Source organism: Colias croceus, chromosome 1 (assembly GCF_905220415.1).
Source record: "Colias croceus chromosome 1, ilColCroc2.1".
Taxonomy (NCBI): domain Eukaryota; kingdom Metazoa; phylum Arthropoda; class Insecta; order Lepidoptera; family Pieridae; genus Colias; species Colias croceus.
Window position 1 is genome coordinate 8,565,473 of NC_059537.1, and position 25,773 is coordinate 8,591,245.

A 25,773-nucleotide genomic window follows, 5' to 3' on the forward strand; every position below is an offset into this window, starting at 1 on the left:
CTCATAATGTCAAGTTGTAAAAGTAAAGAGATAGGGTCCACAAAGTTCTATCATGAAAAGCAATATTGAACTCGCAAGTACCGATCCACAATATCTACTTATTATATTCCTTTTTAGTCTTTGGATCTGAACATTTATTACTGTCTTATTGCTTGTGGAGTGCTTCGGGCCGTACGGGGGCAGCAGTGTCAACATGAGGTTATTATGTTGAGACTGCGAAGATGCGATCGGTGCCAACAAATGCTTGAAATAACATCCATTCTTCTTATTTAGGCCTGCTGAATTTTATCTCTAGATAATAATGGCTGGTGAATTTTAATTTAACTTTTTTGTATTATAAAATTTTAATTTGGTATTTGAAATAAAATAAACGCCAACGTTAATAACCAAATTTTAATACTATATTGACTTTGATTAAATCAAAGTTTTCAGATGCGTTTAGCTATATATATATCATGGAAGAAAGGAAGGAAACTAAGAAAAATTTATAAAATTTACTCCATTTTATATATTATATCAAGAGAGATTAATTTAGGTAACGTACATATACATTTATCGTGGAAAACACATTAAACACATTCGTTAAAAATCCAGCTAAAAAGACTTCCCAACGAAAAGGCAAAGAATTACAAAAAGTAGCGCTGTAATAATATGATAAGCAAACACCAGTAAACGGATAGAGATACGACTTATTTGTTGGATTTAAAAGCGTTGTGGAGCAAAAAAGAAAACTCGTTGTTATGGCATAATGCGTATAAAGGTACATTTGGAAGGGATTTATGAAGGAGGCCTCGGTTGGTTTATGATGACAATGCCGCCGCCGAGCGCCGGGAGCACCACCTCATTTCCTCACTGAAAGTTATAAAAACATATTGAAAATGAGATTCCCGCTGTGGAAGACCTACCGAATGTTATCTTGTTTGTGATTTCACTGTTTTTATGCATGCTGCCAGAAAATAATCGTATTTCAAAGATCACCGAAAAAAAAATTGGGAGTCGCTGAATATTTCCCACCATATGCTATCGAAAATCATTTCGATTACATTTAAGTATGTAAGTATTACATTAAACACGAAACAATAAAAAATACAGTACATATTAATATCTTTGCGCTTGTAACAATGAAATAAAATAATGTTTTACGTTAAACCTGCGCATATAATGCTAAAGACGGTCAATATGAACTATTAAAAGAATAATTATGATGCTCTCATAATAGCTTATTATTCAAAGAAACAATATACGGAGTGGGTAGTATAACATATTATTATACTGTTAAGTGTTTCAGTGAACATTTAATCTTGTTTATACGACGTTGTTAAGAGGATACTTTGAAATTGAAAGAAATGGTGGAATGTATTAAATTTAATTGTTAAAAACATTTTATACCATCTTTATAATTATAAGCGGGATCCATAAAGAATATTCATATAATATTTTAATAGTCTCTATTAAGTATTTGAATGAATGTTCAATGTTGTTTATACGAATTGTTATTTTTGAAGTGAAACTTCTTTATCGGGGTTGGAAAAAAATTTAGTGTAACATTTTTTCGTTACGCGTGACTTTTTTCTGTAAAGTTGCATATAGTTAGTAAATTATGTTTTGAAAAATAAGATCATAAAGAAGTTTCACTTACACGCACACATTTTTTTTGTGTTTTGTGTTATGTTGGGCAAAGGCCTCCCCAAGGCGTTTCCATGACTCTTGTGCTATTGAAGGCCTGTCTTTAGTAAATTGTCCAGTTCATTTTTTTTAATTGAAAGAAATGATAGACCTTATTAAATTTAATTATTTTTGTATAGATATTACCTTCATCAAACAAGCGGGATCACGAAGAATATTTCTATTTAATATAATTTCACAGAATACATAAATAATATTTTATGCCGTTCCGTCACAACAAATAGTATTTCTCCAGGGACAAGTTGTTGGTTAGCCTTAACTTCTCTTTCCCTTACCTAAATAATATATTATGGTTTATAAAAATACTAGCTTAACGCCCGCGGCTTCGCCCGCTTTGTCTAAAACCTAATAAATTATATACTTAACCCTTCCTCCTGAATCACTCTATCTATTAAAAAAACCGCATAAAAGTCCGTTGCGTAGATTTAAAGATTTAAGCATACAAAGGGACATAGGGACAGAGAAAGCGACTTTGTTTTATACTATGTAGTGATATAGACAAACATTATATATCGAGTATTGATATATATGAAAATCACATTGGAACAGTATCAATAACATTTGGATGTCTTGTTGTTAACGAACACGAGAAATCAATTTCCGAACATCTAAGACCATTTTGATTTATGTTCAATATTTATTTTTATTTGATAATATTTCCAATCCATCTGAATATTATATGAGTAGAAAAGAAATAATTACACGATACCATAAAAAGAATATAAAGATGTGCTACGTAAAGTTGCTCTTACATTTATTTTTTATTACAAGAACTACGTCATTAAATTTTAACATAGTGATAATATAAAAAGGTGCTTAATTACAATATCATACTATTAATTTACGAGGTCAATAAAATATGAATGTGTACGTTTTAGTTTTCGTACACAAATAATAGACTTGATGGCGACAAACCCCAGCTGAGTGTATAAGTGTAATAACTACAAATAACAACCATGTATTACTTTGAACTATACAATGTTCACAATATATTCCAAGGGAACATATCTAAAAATATTGTATTTCACTACAAAGTAACGAAATGTTCGCGTATCTTGAATAGATGTATATCCAGATGATACATGCTTTTGCTTGAAAAAAGGCTGAAAATAGCTTACTAAACCATTCTTATTATATAATAGGACAAAACAGTAAAATTATTGTAAAGTCTCATTCTCAACATCACAGTTTTGAAAAGGTTACTTACGTCGCGCCGTTAAAAAACGTAAGACAAAAGTCCCGTTATACGACTGTTATCCGTGTGAAAGCTCACAAGTTGCTGTTATCTGTTGAGGGCCACTGTATACAGGCAAAGATTGTCTTGTCAAGAGGGAATGAGCTCAAGCCTCAGTGCGACGCGCCCCGCGATTCTGGGCGGACGTTTTCTCTGCCAGGTACCCCCACGTAGCGCGGCCAAAAGTTTCATGACGGTACCGCGACGTGTATTTGTAATTATGTTGTATAACAGTATATAAATAGTTGTTACATTGATAAATATGGTGGTGACATTGACAATATTTGGAAATAGTTTTAGATAAAATTTTGTAAGTATTTCATTTTTGCCTCAATTAAAATGTATATTGGTGAAATAATTTATAACTTTTGGTGATGATTAATTGCCGATATTATTTACATATATTAAATAATAAACTTGTCTTTATTCCACGTCTTACAAGTCCATACAAAAAAACAATATATCGCGCGTGCATTTCTCGAGAATAGTAATAAAAAAATAAAAAATGACATAATAATTCGTAGTCAAAATTTGGATTTTAAGATCCGTAATTCAAAGATCAACATTCAAAATTGAATCAATTATTTCCAAACTAGATAATGAAGTCGTTATGTCGGGAGAACACACTAGGAACAACAAAGAAAATTACTCCAATGATGCCTCCGTTTGGAACTCACAATTTTCTTTTGGAACGCTTTGTTTTCGGCTTATAGCAACGGCTTTTGTCAAATCACTTTACCAGTTACCAAAGATGAAAGGAAAAATAATTAGTCAAGATGAGAGACCTTTGTAGGCTTAAATCGGAATGTTGTTTTCATAAATACATTGTGTCTGTCAATTACGTACAAATGGAAGATAATAGAGCACGCTATGATAATTGACTAATGCATAACTAATACAAACATTCGTATTCATTCCTAAACTTAAATGATAATTAACTTGTGCCCATTCGTGTTACATGAATGATAAGAGTAAAGCTATTTTGTGTAGAAATGATTAACACTAACGACAGCATTTAGCATACAGTAGATAAAATATTAATATCAGGCGTTTAATTTAAATATTCTTCTAACGTTCTACAAATAAACAATATACCCTTATTGAACAGTTTAATTTTCCTTATACCTTTTTTCAAATTCTGTGTATATTTAAATTTATCATTTTCCATTTTGTGTTTTATTTTGTCATTTAACATACTTCATAAAAACAGCAAATAGACATTAATACCGCATTATACTTCCAAAAAATTATAAGAACATTGGAGACGAAATATTAGATTGGTCCAAAAACTGTTCGATACTGATTAATTTCAATAAATCCTCATAAGATAGAACCCATAATGATCGACAGAAATACTTTTTTAAAAATATTATCCGCAGTCTACCTAGAAACGCGTATCTAAATTCTAAATCCTCTCTTAGAAATGTCATTATTTACTATTTAAGACTTCTTATCAGAAGATACGTTAAGCCTTATACCTAACTCCTAAGCAATTTGTTATAGTTGTTAGATATTTACTTTCTGGACTGACGCGTCATTAATTAGCCTTATGTTTCTTACGGAATAGCGCAACTGACCTATGTTCTAAATCTTTCGTGTAATCTTCAACAAAATAGCTTATTGTAAAAGTAATATTTTATATATATTTTTATGGATGATACGCCAAATGTATATATAAATATGTAACGAACAGGGATCCTTATTTGTATGACTGCTAGTGAAAGATAAACTAGACGTTGTATTGTCCTTCGGATAAACATTCTAAAGGAATTATTTATTTACTAGCTTCCGCCCGCGACTACGTCCGCGCGGATGTCGGTCTTCGCGTGGATGGTTTATTTCTCCATTTTGAGTAACTCTGACAATGATATCTTATAAATATCTATTAGACCCAAATACGGCTAGGCCTATAATAATACGCAACGTGTGTTCGCGGTTCTACAGAACAACGTCTATGGATAAAACTGAAAAATTAAGATTAATTTTTTTCTACGTATTTTTTCAGGATAAAAAGTATCCTATTTTACGCCCAGGATAATAAGGTATTATTATACCAAGTTTCATCGAAATCGAACCGTTAGTTTTCACGTGATGCCTGAACATACAGACAGACAGACAGACAGACAAAAAAAATTTTTAAACACATATTTGGGTTTGGTATCGATCCAGTAACACCCCCTGGTATTTATTTTTTCAATATTTTCAATGTACAGAATTGACCCTTCTACAGATTTATTATATGTATAGATTTGAATTTGGCACACCAACAATAAATTCATTTGATATCTATTGATAAAATTAACACTATTAATTAATTAATATTATGTACTAAACAATAAAAGGTGTACACAGCATTTACAACAGTTCTCGGAATTATATAGAATTATTTATAATAGAAAGAGTTTAGTAATATAACTTGTATGACTAAACTGAATAGAATAGATACACTAAACTAAACTGAATAGATAGACGGGTAGAAGGTATTGCAACTTCCTATCTTCTTAGTGAATAATCATATTATATTTTTGGTTTTATGGCATTCAAATGTTTATAAATATTTTATAAAGAATAGAAAAAATTCGATGTCGAGGGTCACGAGTGGCTGAGTTGGTGAGGCATCCGCCCCGGAATGGCGCGAAAGGATACGGGTTCGTGTCCCGCCTCGTGATCGAATTTTTTCTATTCTTTATAAATTTATAATCATATTATATCTCTCTGATTCAATCTTATTATCACACATTTTAATTCAATATAAAATCACCATTAATATCAGTGATGTAGTTTTTACCACTGAATATTGATTAAATAAATAATTATCAAATAACTGGAAATAGTTTTTAAATGAGGATAATAAAATATGTGCGGTTAATACAAAATATTGTGTACAAATATTTTGCTCATGAATATCACATCGAACTCATGTCCGAACTCTCAACTTTGTAATACAAATAATTATTTAATTTTTCACCAAAAGGCTAATTCATCGTGTAAACTTTATATTGTATAAATATTGTGTGTGAGAATTAAAAAAGTTTTACGACAATCACCAACCCTTTTGGATTAGTCTTGATAATACCTTCTTATTACAAAAACACGAACGATAAATACAAATAGGCGGTAATGGGTAAGTTTTAATTTAACTGTATAATAATCTTAATCGAGAAATATTAGATCTCGTACACTTACGTATTGTACATGTGCATTATGTTCTTCTGAATGGCCATACATCATGCATGTCATATTTATATAACTAATCTTTTCTCAATCTTCATATCAAACAATGGTTTATTAACATAACTTGTCACATTATCCAAGCGTTATTAAAATTCTCGAATCGAACTCATATGAAGGATTACACATATTAAAATGTAAATAAAAAATCCAATCGAACAAACGTCCAAGAAAATGGGGTAATAAATGGACATCCCTTTTTCATAAAGTATTTATTCAGTGCTGAGAACGTCAAATAAAGCCAAATATCAACAATACGCAATCGAAATTCCTGATAAAAAAGATCGCATTAATATAAAATCAAGAAAGTAATATTTTGAATCTGAAATAAGAATTTTGGGTTTTAATCCATACTAATATTTGTATACGTAGTATATTATTATTAGTCTGTGCTAATATTATAAATGCGAAAGTAACTCTGTCTGTCTGTTACTCAATCACACCTAAACAACAGAACCAATTTGCATGAAATTTGGTATGGAGATATTTTAATACCCGAAAAAGTACATAGGCTACTTTTTACCCCGGGAAAATGACGCAATCCCGGAAATACCACGGAAACGGGAACTATGCGGGTTTTTCTTTGACTGCGCGGGCGAATCCGCGGGCGGAAACCTAGTATTCAATATTTAATACATCCATGACTTTATAAAAGCAATGTTAACAAAAATACAATATATTTTCCCGTTCTAGTTCATGAAATTATATTTTCCGCCTATTATAACGCATAGCTCTTGTGCGATATTCGTTTAGGTTTACATAAAGACAAATAAAATGATGCTAAGCTTAGTTGCTATCCCCTGCATGTTACTTTTTAGACAGTAGAGCTGCCACAATGTACTTTATTGTTGTATTCTAAAGCCTTCTGTGTTTATGCATCCTACTCGTTAGATGGTGATTTTTTTTTTTTAATTTTCACAAAGAATTTTAACCACAAAATTTCGGAATACACGATATTTTTCCTGCGTTGTTTGTGTATTGTATCCAAGTTTTATATTTATTACCTATACAATATTATACATTAAGACTAAATTTGGGATGATAAGATCTTTGGTTACGACGACAAAGGCTTTGGAAATTGAATCCTGGCTCCTTCAGTGAGGGTAAGAAAAAACTATCTGACCAATTTGATAATAAATTATAATAAGAGCGAAGACTGTTTGAATTTTTTTCCCGAGAGATACCTATTGGTGGTAAGATTCTCCAGATTTGAACTGGTAAGGTTTTTTTTTTAAATGAGTTATATTTTGCTATGCTACTCGCTAATAAAAGTAACATTTGATACTTTTTGACCCTTTCTCCTTAAGTTATTCGTTTTTCAATCACAAAAAAGATATTTTTATGAAATGGTTAAAGTCATTAAAATCTGTGTTAAAATGCTAAATGACGTCGACATTCAATTCTATAAAGTTGATAACAATTTTCCTAAATCATAAATTGAATTTTACCGTCTTATTTCTAACCAAAAAGATTTATGAAAAAAGTTACTAAACATAACTGGCAAGATATTAACACATTCATAACGTTTTGCTTGTACATATATATAAACATGTTCTTGCATTTTATTTTTCACATAGCTATAAGCGTCAGAAATAATTGAACAATTGGTATTCTAAAAAATGGAAAATAACACAAGAGTTTGAAAAATAATAGCTAACAAATATTTCAATAAAACGAATCAAACAAAAACATAAATATAATTCAAACATTCATGCATTTTCAAAGGCTCGCAAAAGCCTTCTTCGTAAAGTTATTGGTTCTAAATATACCGTAATTGTATGTATTATAAGATTTGACTGTAGAATTATGCCTTGATTCATGATACTACAAAATGTCACATCGGTACAATGATATTACGTTACAGCTAAGTATAATTGCAAACATAAATGTCTCCGCCGAGCATAACGCCTCCTTTCGTAAATTATTAGTATCATAGACACATTTGAGTCTATATTTCACGTACCATTTTATTTTATTTCCTTATAAAAATGTTTTTTAAAGCCAACCTTACCTAATTTATTAGACAAACAAAGGGTATTTCCCAAACAAACGTAGGTACTGTACATTTATAACCGTCGTAATATAAATGTATACCCTACCAGTGCTATCCCTTAATAGCTTATAACGCAACGTAAAAATGTCTACTCTTATTCCCGTTATATCTTAAAAAAATCCCAAAAGATTTCATTTTGCGATAATATTTAATTTCATTATCATAGAAAGCTCATTTTTACACAGGCTATGTGGAAATAAAGTTGGCAAAATGAACGCAGAACGCCTTACAAAATAATGATAATTATTTATCTTTCGGTTTAATTATATGTATTGGACATTATGAGCGTGCCTTAACGTACTGCACTTAGAATTTACAAAACATAATATAAGATGAATATTAAAATGTGTTGTTAATCTGATTTACCCAGCATGAGGTTACAGGGAATCAAATATTAAACGAAATTTATATTGTATTGTGAATTTCTTTCTATAAGAACATAAAATAGCCAGCCATGGAGTTAAATAGTCCATATTTTCAATTAACTATTCATCATCCGTTCATAAATTCATAATTACACACAAACGAAGTACGTGACATTAAATAAATAACGTTGTTTCCCAAAATAATAATAAAATATTAAACGTATCAAATTAAACGATCAGTAGAAAAATAATAATCGTAACATTATCTAAAATTTTCTACGAACAACTCATTGTTCGGATACAATTACGTTGATTGTGTTTTCGGAATCTTCAGTATTTAATTAAGAATACAAAAATACATAAGTTGAAGTTCGAGCAATCGAGAATTTGATCTATAATTGCAAGTCTTTTTACTTGGTTACTCCCACGATAACTTTGAAGATAGACGAATACATGCTACGAAAATTTTATACTGAACCAAATTTCTATCATCGCCTGATCCTTTAATAAAATCATAAATTATTAAGTGCATATTAAACAGCTTAAATATTTGCTAGTAAAATTTTCAAGTACAGTAATCCATTAGGGCATCTTTAATCGAGTGCTCCAGAGGCGTGAGCACAGAGAGCGTGCAGTCATTACCACGCCGATGCTGTCTCAACTTATTATCGTTTAATTTATGGCCATATACTAAAGCTTAAGGCGCCATTAAGCTCTTCCAGCTATTCCTCGGCTATTAAACATTAATATGATGGAATCTTTGATTGAAGTGTTTGTATGCGGCTTTATGGCTGCGTTAACGTTTAAATTTTGTTTTTGTTTTATCACAGTGATCTGGTAATAAGGTTTTTATTTAGTTCTTAAGAGGCCTACACCACCGAAACTAGCGCCACCGAACATTTTATTTTTTTACTCCTTAACCAGATCAAATTTAAAAAATCTAGCTCGGTACTTTGCTAGTATATTACTTGTAGTATTTTTGGTATTACTTTTCACTATTCTAACTGTTCATTATTCTAGAGAACTTTTGATTACCGCCAAAAGTGGCCACTTTCAATGGTAATCAAAAGTTCTCCTAATTTACCGAATGCAAAATAATGAAAAGTAATACCAAAAATACTACAAGTAATATACTAGCAAAGTACCGAGCTAGTTTTTTAAATTTGATCTGGTTAAGGAGTAAAAAAATAAAATGTTGGGGGGGCGCTAGTTTCGGTGGTGTAGTCGCCTTAATAACTATAACTAACTACGCTATATATAAAAATAGAAATACAATTCAAGCACAGTAATGTAGTACAAGTTTAGATTACCGGGTTCATTATTGGTTACAAATACTTATTTTTATTAGCTGTATATTAATAACTAGCTTCCGCCCGCGACTCCGTCCGCGCGGATGTCGGTCTTTGCGTGGATGGTTTATTTCTCCATTTTGAGTAACTCGGACAATGACATCTTATAAATATCTATTGGACCCAAATACGGCTAGGTCTATAATAATACGCAACGTGTGTTCGCGGTACAACGTCTATGGATAACTGAAAAATTGAGATTAATTTTTTTTCTACGTATTTTTCCAGGATAAAAAGTATCCTATTTTACGCCCAGGATAATAAGGTATAATTATACCAAGTTTCATCGAAATCGAACCGGTAGTTTTCACGTGATGTCTTCACATACAGACAGACAGACAGACAGACAGACAGACAGACAAAAATTTTTTTAATCACATATTTGGGTTTCGTATCGATCCAGTAACACCCCCTGCTAGTTATTTTTTCAATATTTTCAATGTACAGAATTGACCCTTCTACAGATTTATTATATGTATAGATATAAATTATTGTCATGCAATAAAATTATCATCTACAAAAAAGTGATCGTCCCAGTCATCGGGCATGCAGATAGACTGTATATTTACTAGTATAGTATTATATTATCTGGCCTGTTATATAATCACGAGTAAGTACTCATACTACACTTGGTACTGTATTATTAAGGATCAATCGATTTTAATTATATTTAATGATCTTCATACAGCTCATTTCTATAACTTTTAAGTGTATAGAATACTGGACCAGCTAACAACATTTAGACCAGAGATGCGATCATGGAGTGTCAAGCAATAAATACTTTATTTTCCTCAAACATAACTATAGCCAATGACCTATTATACTAGTAGACGCGGCATACGCCAACATCATTGCACTAAAAAACAGCGTAATTAATACATACCTACTTACTAACGCATTATCACCAATACAGTTGTTCTCTCTTTCACTCTCACGCACGAGACATAATACATGTCTCACTCATGTACTTCGTAATAACAACTGCCGATTAAAATACAAAAAGAACGTCCAGCCACGACGCTGAATGGTGCGTGAAACTCGGGCACTTACCTGAGTTTTTTCTTGCCAAAATAGAGAGCGGGTAACGTATCTAGCTCTTTTATATATCATAGACTATAGCTATTAAATAATCCTATTGAGTGTCTATAAACCGGGCCACTATATAATTCATTTGTGCAGCGCTCTTGTTTATTTTGCTATTATGACGTCATACTGTTTCACGAGACGGATTACTAATTTATGACATAGCTCATTGGTGCTGGGTTAATTGAATTACTTATATTGCAATACTTTTCCGGATTATTTACTAATCAGATTGTATTTTACTTCATAATAATCTTATTCAGTGTAAAATTATAGTGGACCTTGAAGTACTTATGTCTAAAATTAGAATCTGGTGACATTAAATAGTATGTAAGTAATAGTGAAGGGTTTTAAGAGCTTGTTAATTTATTTAAAAATACACAGGTTTTAAATGTCAGATTAGATTGAAGAGGAGATAACAAGATTATATTCAAATTCTTATACAATATTAACAGTATTTTGAACACTTTGAATATGACATGTGTCTTTGTATCCGAACGTAGTGTACATAATATCTGCTTATAAAAAAGTTAATTTGATTCGAAAAATTTAATTGAATGATGAGATTTTTGTAAAAGCTTTTAAAAAATAATAAGTTTTACCTTTTGCGTACTAGCCATATTTCATCAATTATTACATATAATAAATCTGTAGAAGGGTCAATTCTGTACATTGAAAATATTGAAAAAATAAATACCAGGGGGTGTTGCTGGATCGATACCAAACCCAAATGTGTGATTAAAAAAATTTTTGTCTGTCTGTCTGTCTGTCTGTCTGTCTGTCTGTCTGTCTGTCTGTCTGTCTGTCTGTCTGTCTGTCTGTATGTCTGTATGTGAAGGCATCACGTAAAAACTAACGGTTTGATTTCGATGAAACTTGGTATAATTATACCTTATTATCCTGGGCGTAAAATAGGATACTTTTTATCCTGGAAAAATACGTAGAAAAAAATTAATCTTAATTTTTCAGTTTTATCCATAGACGTTGTTCCTTAGAATCGCAACACACGTTCGTATTATTATAGGCCTAGCCGTATTTGTTTCCAATAGATATTTATAAGATGTCATTGTCAGAGTTACTCAAAATGGAGAAATAAACTATCCACGCGAAGACCGTCATATCCGCGCGGACGGAGTCGCGGGCGGAAGCTAGTCAATTATAAAATTTATATCCGGTTACAAATATTCAAATGATAGTTTTTTTATTTCATAGTATAATGTCAATAACACATTTTAGTAAGCACCAATAAAAGCATCAATAATGTTTCACGTTTCTTTAGAGAAATATTTCAAATTTTACTATATAATTTATCGTAAAGAATTAAGTATAACTTTTTACATAAAATTTGCCGAAAATATTTCATATTTTACAAAGTTTCTCTTTAAATATTCGAGTAGACTAAAAGGTAATTTATTTTCAATATAAAATATCAATGGAATTTATACATTAAAAAATATAATTCACAACTATAACTTTGTAAAATCATGGAGTACGACTAAAATACAATGCCGTAGCGAACCTCTACGCTTCTGCTACGACAGAAGCACAATGCGCAAAAACACTAATTAAAAAACTGACCATTAACTTTTTACTTAAAGCATACATTTGCGATTAAATACGAATCCATTGTTCCTTTCCTGCAGTTTTCCCATTTCAATATTCAACAAATAGATCAGCATACGTGATCAGCGGAGAAGAATAGGTTTAATTTATTTTGCGTTTATTAATTCGCTTGCCAATATACGGAATATTTTTAAATTAAGATAACTGGTCGTAATATGTGAATATTAGGCTTTATAATGTGTTATAGTGTATCATATATACCCAATATATTAATATCGAGAGAATAAAAAAAACATACGCGATGCCTCAATGTCAGACTTTGGTTGGGTATGTTTTGAAATACTCTTGTGCGCAACGTAATAGCTACTATTACTTCTTTGGAGACAGATTTATAAATTACTTAAAGTTTACGATTTGACACCGAGACATTCATAAAGCTTACATTCGTTTTTCATCTTTTATATGAGGTAACATAGTTTTATTATCTTAAAAAAGAAGCTATACGAGTTCGTAACGCATGAAATTAAAATATTGAAAGTAACTGTTCTCTTTTGAGAGTAAAAGTAGAGAGTAAAGTAATCAAGTAAAATATTAAATTAATAATCTTCTTGAAACATAATTACATTCGGAAAAACGGACTGCAGGATGGTTTACATTTAACATTTTATATTTGTATTCCAGTGACAAATCCGAGCAGGTATGCGAATAAAATATTACGCTTTGATACATTTTGTACGTTCCGTTATTGAATTTAGAGCTGAATTCTCTTTGTTACAAATAATCATGAGATTACCTAGACATGCAGACGATATGCAGGGTCGTTATAGAGGTTGTCGCGGACCCTCAAAATATAAACATCGAGCAGATGACGCAGATAAGCGAAAGCTTTTCGTCCTAATGGCAGATTACTCCAATCGACCGAGCTATGTGTATATTATTTTTCAGTTCTTTTATAATATATTACTGTAAAAACTAATCTGTGATCACGATCGCCAAATTAACTATATTGAATGAAAGTTGTTACGTAGTCCATTTTGTTATATTATTAACACAATAGAATTCTATTAGGCAGCTTTGTTTCTAAGTAGATTGAATATAGGGTCCTCTTAATGGACCATACAATGTTTAATAAGTCCCACGATGGAATGTGCTCCCCCTAAGTCGCCGAGGTTTGTCTGACTAATTAGGTTTGGTTTAATGAATACAGGGCGAGCTTTATCCATAGTTGTCGGGGTAATTAACAGCTGAGATGGGAAATATTAATATTTATAAGCCTCAGGGTCGAAAGCAAATTTTCGTTATACGTTTTAACAAGCCTCGAAGTGGCGCGATGAATTTTATACGTCGATTATGTATTGGCGGAATATAACATGGCGTATCGTGGAATAATCATGCTTGATTAGGTTCTCTTTGCAAAATTGATAAACGGACTTAATTGACGTTTAACCCAAACATATTTTAGGTTTAATTCTTGAATTTTAGGATACAAGTATTCAAAAAATGTGTTTTTTACATAACCAGTTGATATTTTTGTATTTTTGATTATTTTATTAAATCACAGCAACATTTCGTTATAAAATTGCACAAATTTTACGCGCACACCATAATTATATAAAGATGTTATTAAACTGAACGATCGGCATGGAGCATAAAGTATCACGTTGTAAAACTGATTTTATTTTTATTGCGCGAACAAAAACAAATCGTTTTATGTTTGAATTTAAATTTGAGTATCCTCAGGGGTTGAACACGCCGCTTGTAATAAGGCGATGTTTTTATTACAACAGCCCGTCTAATAAGCGGACACTGACTGTTTGTTCGCAAACAATCTCGTACCATTTTGTAATTTTACACCTATTACACAAAAACCCGAAATAAGAACGTTTTTTAAGTACCTTTATACACGTAAATTAAATTTTCTTTTGCTGATTTATTATATTTTAACCTTGGATTTATGTTAATAAAATTTTTGTTTGAGAAATCAAGCATGCTCCTACTGAATTTATTATCAAAGTAAATATTTGCTCTGTGCACTTCAGTTTTAAAAGTAATAATTACATTTTAAATACGAAATAACTTTTTCATATAAAAGATTGTTTTTTATTTTCTTGGTTCAAAAAATAGATTAACCTTAAAGTAATAACATTATATCACTGGGCGGTACACTTTTCCTTGTAATTTACGGCAAGTTCCATTAAATAAGAGCGGTAACGAAAACATACAATTTGATTAAAAACGTGAAGAGCGATAACTTTTCTGACAAGTTAAAATTTGCGTAACAAAATTTCATTATTGTAATGGCAGCGGTTGGACTAACGCGCTACGGCGCAACCTTCTGGGGTTGTCACTTTGTGGATTTCGTCGTCCGCACCGCAAAGTGAAACAATTGAAACCATCTTTTACGCAGCCAAATTGAGCGTTAGAACTGCAAATAACAACTTTATTTCCATTCATTTTAATAAATGAGAAACACTCATGCAATTTGGGCAAATTGACGCAATGCAATTTGACGGCTCGCGAGCGGTCGTGAGGCATACACTGACTGCTCGAGCCGTTGACTGCGCTAGAGCCGTCGACGGCTTCCTCTCCCCCTGAAAATCAATGACGCGACTAGTCAAAAAATCAACGGCTCGAGCGGTTGGTAGCGACGGCTCGAGCAGTCAAGAACCGACGGCTCGAGCCGTCAACGACCGACCGCTCGAGCCGTCCGTGTACGTCGCTCAGCCGTTAACTGCTCGAGCGGTCCGTGTACGGCCGCCCTAAGTTAACATATGAAAATGCTAAGTTATAATTTAATAGTTATTGAACATTTATTATTGACATGGAACAAATAAATTTATAAATGTTTGTATAGAAAACAAAAGGAGAGACTACCTACATATTATTTGATTATCTTGTTTTCCTTAATGCTGTAATAACTCTAGTTATGTGATACTTTCCTATGTTTTAGACAAAATCAATATAAAACCTTTATTACGTAATATTAATCTCGTGTATTTAGTACACGAGATTAATATTACGTAATAAAAGTCTATCAAAATAGCATTGTTTCCAGGGATTGATTGAGAGGACAAAGAGCACTATTACAATAGTTATTATATCACTAAACAGTCTGTCATTAAAGCTATAAATTACTACCGTCATTGAAAATTATATGCATTACCGCAAAGCTCGGCGTATATTATAACTGCATTATCTGTTAAATATTCATGAGTAGGTTGCCTCGACGGTGACGAAAGCAGCGACTTATCCACATTGAATTTGCTTTCGCAATGAATATGTACCACGATACCCCACATACAAGCAAGATAAGCTCCACGGTGGTGGAAGCCTCGTAGATTTAATGTTGTGTTGTTAAACATCTCATGAGTATATCTCACTTTTATTGCACGAAGATTACTTTTTACGACCTTTTAAGTGATACTCGGTGTGTGATAATTTAAGTATTTTTGTCCCTTGTACCATTTGAAGATATTCAAAGCGATTTCGGTTATTGAGCAGTAATAAAAAGTAACAAATATAAAACGATGGGATGGAATATTAGAAATCAGAGAAATATAAGAAATGAAAGAGATGAAACACAGAAGTTGTATATTGTCTCGGAGATAATACCAATTTGCGATTAAGGCCGGCCTACGAAATTGAATGCTATCGGCTAAATAAAAATCAATATCTCAATCGGTTGCGAGTTTCTTCACAATCCATTTGCTCTAAGAACATGGTGCGTCCTCAGAAACCCACGACCCTTATTTCGAGATCCTTTAGGGTCATACTTGAGCAGAGAACAGCCTTTAGGGTCCCGCTTCCGTTCCTCTGAGAAATACCCAAGATAAGAGATACGTTTTGGCGCCATTTATGTTTATGACGAGGCAAATGGCCCTAGAGTTGTGTGTACTTATAAATAAATATTTATAGACGCCACTTGTAAGCAAAATTGCTAGTATCTAAGGAAAATTTCGTAAATTGTATTAAAAGTGAAGGAAAACTAATATCAAATCAGTATATTTTGGGCAGAGTTCATGAAGATACACTGTTTTTGAACGAGATTTTGGGTATTTCTAAATTAAGCATTAGAATTCAGAGAAATAGGCAGACTGAGGATAGCAACATATATTTTTTCTATACCATTTCCTTAGGCGATGACTCCTAGACTAACCCAATTAAAACTAGAAAAATACCTGTTTCTTTTTCCAGCAACTAGCACCAATCAGCCAGTCGCTGTGAAATTGAGTGGGTTGATAGCTTGTAGCCCGTGTAAGAATAGATCTTAGGCCTCTACATTGTACTACCCTGTTTACATAATCTGTGCATTTGTATCAAGTTTATTTACGCCTTTATGAGTATTTTTTTGGAGTGAAACTTCTTTATCGAGGTTGGAATAAAAATTAGTGCAACATTTTTTCGTTACGCGTGACATTTTTCCGTTCCACGCCATCTTTTTACACGCTTTATATTAGCTTCACCTGTATGTTTGTAACCGACTTCTTTGGGCGCGATTTTGACCCACTTTAAACGGCCAGATTTCGTTCAAACTTTGTAGATTGATTGAGGACCGATGACAATACACTAATTTGATAAAATTTTCTATTTTTTAGTTCGGTTTTCTATAAAAAGCGTGTTTTTTAGTTTTTTTTTAACTATTATTATTCTTATCCCTACCACGCGTGATTCGACGTATTTCTGTAAAGTTGCATATAGATAATTATTTTTTGAAAAATAAGGTCATAAATAAGTTTCACTTCTTACGTGTGTACACTAGTACACGCACACATTTTTTTATTTGATCGAAGGTTGAAATTTTCAATAATCATTTCGGTGTTTACCATCATTATTAATTGAATACGTAGTATAAAGTCTTTTCGTTCTTATGTCTGAATATATGTTGACAGGTGTCAACAGCAAAGTTAACATCAGCTGTTAGATTTTAAAATATAAAATTATTTAAAACTAATTGTATATAGTGCTTAAATAGAAAATATTATTAATTATTAACCATTACATTGATGTACAAGTGAAAATTATTGTGAAACACACCTTCTATGGGATCTACGCAACGTTTAACTTTTTAACGCGGAGGTCAACGTGTCAACGGTTATCCCAATTCAAATATCTTCGATAAACCAGGGAGTACTAGTTTTATAATTTCATATTTAATTATAAACAACACCTATATTCATTTGTATTACCAACACCGCTCATATTTAATGAGCTACGTCACAATAAATACATTGGCACAAAAGTTACCGTCTCACTTTGCTTGACAAGTTGGAAGCAATTTAGAAGACAAAAACTTATCGCCCCAGACAATATTATTCTTTACTCTTTACTACATCATACCGTTAATCACTTATCAACATTCAGTACTACCATAATAGTATTCAAAATATATAATTATCTCATACATTTTCTTTCATCTGTTTCAGCAACTACAAAATACAATATGCTGACCCGCAAGGCAGTAGCTAAGGACATGGAGAATAAATTAAAAGCTGCACTCCATGATTTGAAAACTTCACAATCTTTATGTGAAAAACTCATACAAGAGCGGGATGAAAGTGAATTAGAGATTCAAGAAATAATTAAAAAGAACTCTCTTCTAAAGGCCGAGCTGGCAGAACTACACATGAAATACATTTATAGTGAAGACAAGTGCAAAGCCCTCCAAGACATTGTGGACAGCTTCCAGCAGTGCTCTAGTGACCATGAGATGGCTCTTAGCCGTATCGCTAAGTTGGAATGTAGCCTAATGGAAGTGCAAGAGGACAATCCCAAGCGGCAATGCAACACACCAAGTAGTCTTCATGATGAATTAGTTGAATGTGGACAGTTAAGTGGCTCTGTAAACTTTAAAAAAATCAATTTCTCTTCACATAAGAAGTTGAAAAAATACCTTAGATTAAGTAAGTTTATCAAGCGTACCCAATCAATTGTTAGAAAGAGTTCTTTTAAAAATGTAGTTCAATTAGAGAAAGTCAATAAAAATCTGGTTCAAGAGTTAGACAAATATCATAGGGATCTAGAATATTATAAAATCTTGTATGATGTAGAAACAAATGAATTAAAGGAGAAGATAGACTCTTTAAGTCAAATGTTAAATGATGTCAACCAGAAATATTCTGCTGCCCAAATGCAAATAAACGAGCATATACAACAGGCAGATGACTTAATTAAGTTGAGTAATGAAAATATGGATCGCTTTGAGTCGCTGACCAATAAATATGTATGTCAGTGTTCAAAAAGTGACAATGAGCAAACGTCGCCCCATAAGCTTGACTGCACAGACATACATAGTGTTAAACCCGTGACAACAATTTCAACTAGTAAAACTAAACACCTTTCCGAGCAGGAAATTATTGTGTTGTCAGATAGTATTGGTCAGGGTTTTGGCGCTATGCTCAACAATTTAGGGCTTAAAGTCACTAATATTTGCACTCCTAACAGTTCATTTAATTATATAATCAAATCACTTGATCATTTTAGCTTTAATAAGAATAATATTGTAATTATACTATATGGAGATAGTTTAAATATAAAAAATAAGGATATTGATGTAGGATTTCAAAAAATGTTGGAAATTAGTAATCAGACTAAATGTAAATTTATGTTGTGTACATTGCCGTACCTACCTGGTTTGACACAAGAACAAAATAGATTAATTCATAATATGAATTTAAAATTGTATAATGTAACAAATCATCATCGTGATGCATTTCTTTACTTTGACATTAATTTGTGTATTAAATCTTTTACTTTGACAAAGAATACAGTGTATCTGCCATCTAGATATAAGCGAGAACTTGCTATGTTAATAGCATATAATATTAACCAGTCTGGTACATGTTTGTTATCAGACCCTGGATCTACTATAATTTTATGTAGTAGTAATAATAATTATATACACCAACCTTGTGTTGACAGAAAATCTAGCCCTAAGCTAGATTTAAACTAGTATATAAGACAACAGCTAAGCAGACTTTTTCTATTGTACATCAAAACATTCAAGGCTTGGCTAGCAAATTATTAGAAATAGAATTATTTTTAAATCATAATAGAATTAAGGTTTTTTGTGTAACAGAACATTGGCTTAAACAATGTCAGTTGGTAATAAATATTGATAATTATACATTAAAAAGTATATACTTCAGGACATATGCTATTCATGGAGGTTCTCTTATTTTTGTACACAATAGTGTAAAATGTAAAGAACGAACTGACATTGTTAGTCTTTCTGTAGAACGGACCATTGAACTGTCCTGTGTTGAACTGGAGCGTTACATTATTGTTTGCGTTTATAGACCCCCTTCCAGTGACTATAATATGTTTGAGACAGTCATGGAAGAAATATTAAAGCGTTTAAGTAGGAGTAAAAAAAAAGTTATAGTATGTGGTGATTTTAATATTGATATACTTTTACAAACACAAACGGCTACACGAATTGTTAATTTGTTTCAGTCATTTAATCTGTATAAACTTTTTAATGAACCCACACGAATTACACCTACTTCTGCAACCTGTATTGATAATATATACTGCGACTGCTTCTGTTTAGAGAAAAATATTCTCAATACACTCACTTCGGATCACTGTGGCCAGAAAGTAGTTTTTGAATGGGATTGCTTACCTGAATTTAAAAGAATTAATGTTAGGCCTATAAGTAAAAAAGGCATTAATAAATTTAGAGATAATATTAATAAAAACCTGCCCGTACTGAATGATCAATCCTGTAATAATAATCCTTGTGAAATGTTTAAAAATCTTTTCAATTTAGTTCATAATGAATTTGAAAAAATATTTAAAATTAAATCTTTAAATATTACCAAGGATTTACCATTTAGTAAATGGGCGACACCTAGCATACATAGGTGTAGGATCGTTCTTTATGAGTTATATGGTATGAAGCAATATAATAAAGACCCATCTTTTCTTAGTTATGTTAGAAATTACTCAAAAACTTTTAAAATTGTTTGTTTTACTGCGAAGCGATTGTATATCAGAGATAAAATACGCGAATCGGATAATAAAGTTAAAACAGTTTGGTCTATTATTAATGGTGAAATGGGTAAAAGCAAATCAAGTAATACTATAAAACTTGTAAATAATGACAGGGTTATTGACAAAAGTGCTGATGTTGCGCTTGCTTTTGAAGAATTCTTCAGTAGTGTCCCTGTTACTATTACTAATAGTTTAAATTCGTCTTCAACACTTGCAGAAACCTTTTTGAGGGACCATGTTGCGGGGTGCAGTACATTATTTGAATTACGACACGTAACTGCTAGTGATATTGTTACTGCCTTTAAGACGCTTAATCTAAAAAATACTTGTGATCTTTGGGGAATGTCCGTAAATTTAGTTAATAATATCATAGAAAATATTGCGAAAAATTTAGCTTTTATATTTAATAAGTGTTGTGACTATGGTACATTTCCTAATTTACTAAAGCTTAGTAAAGTTATACCTCTATTTAAGAAGGGCGATCAAGAAGACTGTAACAATTATAGACCTATCTCTATTTTACCAACATTAAGTAAGGTATTCGAGAAGTTAATATTAAACCAACTGAGTAGTCATTTTGCATCTAATGATTTACTGCACACCAAACAGTTTGGTTTCACAAAGGGGCGCTCAACCACAGATGCTGGGGTTGCACTTCTAACACATATATATAAAGCATGGGAAAACTCAAAAAATGCTCTGGGGATATTTTGTGACCTCTCCAAGGCATTTGACTGCGTTGAACATTGTACTTTGTTACGTAAACTTAATCACTATGGAATTAAAGGAAAAGCACAGAACCTCATAGCGTCATACCTGCATGATAGGATACAGACTGTAGTTGTTAATGGAGAACGTTCTAGCGGTGCGTCAATTAACATTGGTGTTCCACAGGGGTCAATTTTAGGTCCCTTCTTGTTCTTGGTATATATCAATGATCTTCCCTATTATTTGCAGGATAGGTGTGAAATAGTTCTGTTTGCAGATGATACCTCATTAATTTTTAATGTGGATAGGCATGACCCAAATGTTGACGAAGTGAACAGTGCTCTTTTACACATATCTGAATGGTTTAATGCCAATAATTTATTATTAAATGCCAAAAAAACCACTTGTGTTGAATTTTTACTTCCTAACGTAAAAAAGTTGAACAGAGATATTACCTTGAACGGGGAGGTATTGCATCCTACTGAGTCTACTGTATTTCTAGGGTTAACATTGGACGAGAAACTACAGTGGGGAGCCCATGTCAACACCGCTGCAGGTAAGCTCAGTTCAGCTGCATATGCAGTCCGAAAAATAAGGCAACTCACCGATGAAGATACGGCTAGACTGGTTTATTTCAGCTACTTTCATAGCATTATGTCCTATGGAATTCTACTGTGGGGCAGGGCTGCAGATATAGAAACTATATTTATCTTACAGAAAAGAGCCATTCGCTCTATATATAATTTACGTGCTCGGGATTCACTAAGAGATCATTTTAAGAATACTGGTATCCTTACTGTACCATCACAGTATATATTTAATAATATTTTGCATGTACACAAAAGCTCCGACTTACACACAAGAGTAGGAGATAGACACGATTATGGCACAAGGAACAGGAATAGAATTGAAATGCCATTTTTCCGATTAGCTAAAGTTAAAAATTCATTTATGGGTCAAGGTATACGCTTTTACAATAGAATTCCTCACAATATTAAAGAGTTTAGTAGTTCTAAATTTAAAACTTATATAAAAAATGTATTAGTTCAGAGAGCGTACTACAATATTCAGGAATATATGGACGATAAAAACCCATGGAGGGTTGTCGCGTAAAAACCACAAGACAGTTCATTGGCATATTATGATATATTATGTAGTTAGATATAAGTTTCAATTGTAATATTTACATGATTTTAAAAGAGCAACTATGGAGTTTCTTGCCGATTCTTCTCCATAGATCACTGCTTTCCGAATCGGTGGTAAATGTTAAAATAATTATGTAATGACGATTCGAAAGTGCTACTAAATAGTAGTCTAATTGAATAAATGAATGTTTGAGTTTGAGTTTGAGTTTGAATCTATAATGACTCAGGAAGATAATTATTTTAAGACACTTTAATAGTTTTTGTATGACAATGTAGATTTGTGTATCAAATGTATGTTTTATTGAGATACGTTTTGTGGAACGCAGGTGAGAGCAGTTAGAATGAAAAGGTCGAATTTCGAGCACCAGGCTATTTGAGGTCGATTAAATAGTTTTTATTCTTGCATTTATAGAAATAAATTCTTAAAAATTAATTTAAGTAATCGTTGTTAAAGGACCTTGAAAGATCGGAACACAAAATTACCTATCACATACATTCTGTTACAATATCAATTATCAATCGCAATGTATCAGTCATATTAACGTTTATTAAAAATTATATCAACAAGCAAAGATAAAAGGAAAAATATAATTGATATAAAAGGCAATTAATTCATATTAGCAGAAGATTTATGAACGTATTTAAAATGCAGAACGTTTTCCAAAGTACGTTATTATAAAGCAAATGGTATGGTTTTCGTGATAACTGGTCATTTCTGAAACAGAATCTATCATTGTTTAAAAGGGATAAGCTTATATTTAAACAATGAACAATGTTATACATTTATAACATTTAGAAGCCCTATTGTGTGGACTGTAGAGCTATGTATAACAAATATTATAAGTCTGACGGTTTGTAAACATATAAATGGATTTTAATGACATTTGAGTAAAACATAAGTAAAGGTTTTATCGTTGAAGCATATTTGATTAAAGTTTTAACTAACTAAACCTTAACAAATGAATCGATTATAACAATAATAATAGAACTGTAGCATATTATAGATTGTAACTTATTTCAGAAAAAACAAAAAACAAACTAAAATATATTAATGTATGTGGAGGACCTTTTATTTAAGCAAAATAATAATTCTCAGTTATAAAAGTGAAACATGAAATCATAAATTTAAAAAATCCGGAGCGTCAGGTACAACAAAATGTGTTCCTTTCAAATTTTTGCTCCATATAATAAGCTAAGGCTACTCGTCGGTAGCACGTCATATTACATAATGATAAAAATGAAACAATGTGTAATAAAAAGGATAGGAAATGTTATTTTCACCAAGCCAAAAGTGATTTTATTTTTGCCAAGTGACCTACAAGTCGGATACTGCGTCTAAATTGTCAAACGCAAAAGCACGTGCCCTGTGAACACAGCCTCTCAAAGTGCTAGCACCAGCTAGCCAGCTTTAGAGAACCTGCCAAAACAAACTTTTTGTTTTATCAAACTGTCGATACGGGTTTTTGTTGTATTCGTAGCCGTTAAAGATTTCGGGTCGATCACTTTGCATTAATTTCACATTCATTACAGATCGCTTTAGATCTCCTTTATGTGAATATAAATTGACCATTTGGATAAGGTTTTTTGCTGTCATTCAACACATACTTCATACGTTTAATAAAAATCTTTGCTATCGCTATATATTAGAACTGAGAACACAGATCTCATATATAGTCTGCCTTGAAGAGCAAACCGCACGTCGCATAGACATTAATGAAGATTAATCGTTGAATACGGAGCACGATAAATACGCCACATTATGTGCAGTCATTTTCAGACAACGCTACATGCTGTAGAACACTTCTGTTTAAAATACTTAGTAATTATTGTTAAATTATCAGTAATTTAATAGACATGGCACCTTTTATCGTTTGTCTTTCTAATATTTTATTCATGTTACTATATTATTCTATAACGGGTTTTAGATACAGGAAGGGTTCGCAGGATAGGAAGAGGAAGATGTAAAGAAGGTATTACGGTTTGAAGTACGCCTCCTCACACACTATTTTTAGTTATCTATAAATTAATTCATAGTGGGGCGTCTTCTCGGGCGTATTTAAGAGTTTTCCCTCTAGGGGTCATAAACTTTTTGTTGTTTTCATATTAAAACGCAGACTTATAGAATTTATGTTTATTCCTATATATCTTTATGGTACCGGTTATTTGGTAGAAAGTCGAATTTATACAATTGGGCAATGTAATACTATATTATGTATTATACTATATATAACGGGTTATGAATGGTTTTTAAGATCTCAATAATTCGAAACTTCAATTCCATTTGAAAAATTATTCCAACAAAATATCTAAAGAATTAAATAAGAAATTCCTCTATAAAAGACATCTATGCCTGAACAAAATGCAGGTACATATTGATGAAATTGTTCGGAATATCAGTATGAAATACCGTTGCAGAGGTTCATGTTACGGCGAGCACTCTAGTTTTCAGCCGAGCGCCCATGAATTCATACTTATAGAGATAGCAAAATTGAATTACTTTTTGCATGTTGTAACTAACTGTTATCACAATAGCCTTTACTATCCGCCTGTATTCCTAGTACAAATAAATAAGACTCACCCACTTTCTTGGAAAAATTCGAAACGGAATAGTTACATAATTTTGTCGTTGTTCCTTGCAAAATTGAGTCCCAATTTAGGTGTTAATCACAAATATTCCATCTATTCCTTCATAATCTATTTCCAAACACGATTTTTTTTTATCATTATCAATGGACTTATTTTATTTTTTGTTAAATGTAAACTGAATAAAATATGGTGATTGTTATTAGATAGATAAAACCGAACGCCGACTTCAATAAAAACATAACATTTTCAAGAACTTTCAAAACTCTATTTGAATAACAATTTTTAGTTCGAGTTTGACTAGCAAATTCATGCATTTGCAGTTGAAAATGTGTTAAAAACTAAACAGGAAACAGTTTAAAAAGTATGTGTTTCCTTGTGATAATTAAAGTATGTAAATTAGGGCTTTAATTTGCGTAGCGTCGACAGTTGTTATGTAATGTTGAGAGTAACCATACGTTTGCATTGTCCCGTCTTATCGCCAAGTGTGTTTCCATTGTAGCGTCGTAATCGAGTCAGCGGGGCTAATGACCCCTTGATTAGAACTGCGTTATCACATTGCGCTTTTGATGCGAATCTCGCCTATTTGATCAGGACGATAATTAGATTGAATCGCTAACTACATATTGTATTCCGAACTAGTTGTTTTACATACAATGTGTAATCATTACTGACGAAACATTCGAATTCTATAGGTTATTTTACAAACAATATTCAATGAATTAAAAATATTTATAGAAAATAATTTAACGAAAAACTAAATGCAGATAAATTATAGAAT

The 25,773-nt window shown here is 31.9% G+C and overlaps 1 protein-coding gene across 1 annotated transcript in view; it reads left to right on the forward strand.

Moving 5' to 3' along the window:
• Positions 1-3,054: 3,054 nt before the first annotated feature.
• Positions 3,055-25,773, forward strand: part of LOC123693023 (lachesin-like) — a 51,608-nt gene continuing 28,889 nt past the window's right edge. The window contains exon 1 of the mRNA XM_045637893.1: positions 3,055-3,230. The gene's annotated coding sequence lies outside the window, so the exon portion shown is untranslated. The remainder of the gene's footprint in view (positions 3,231-25,773) is intronic.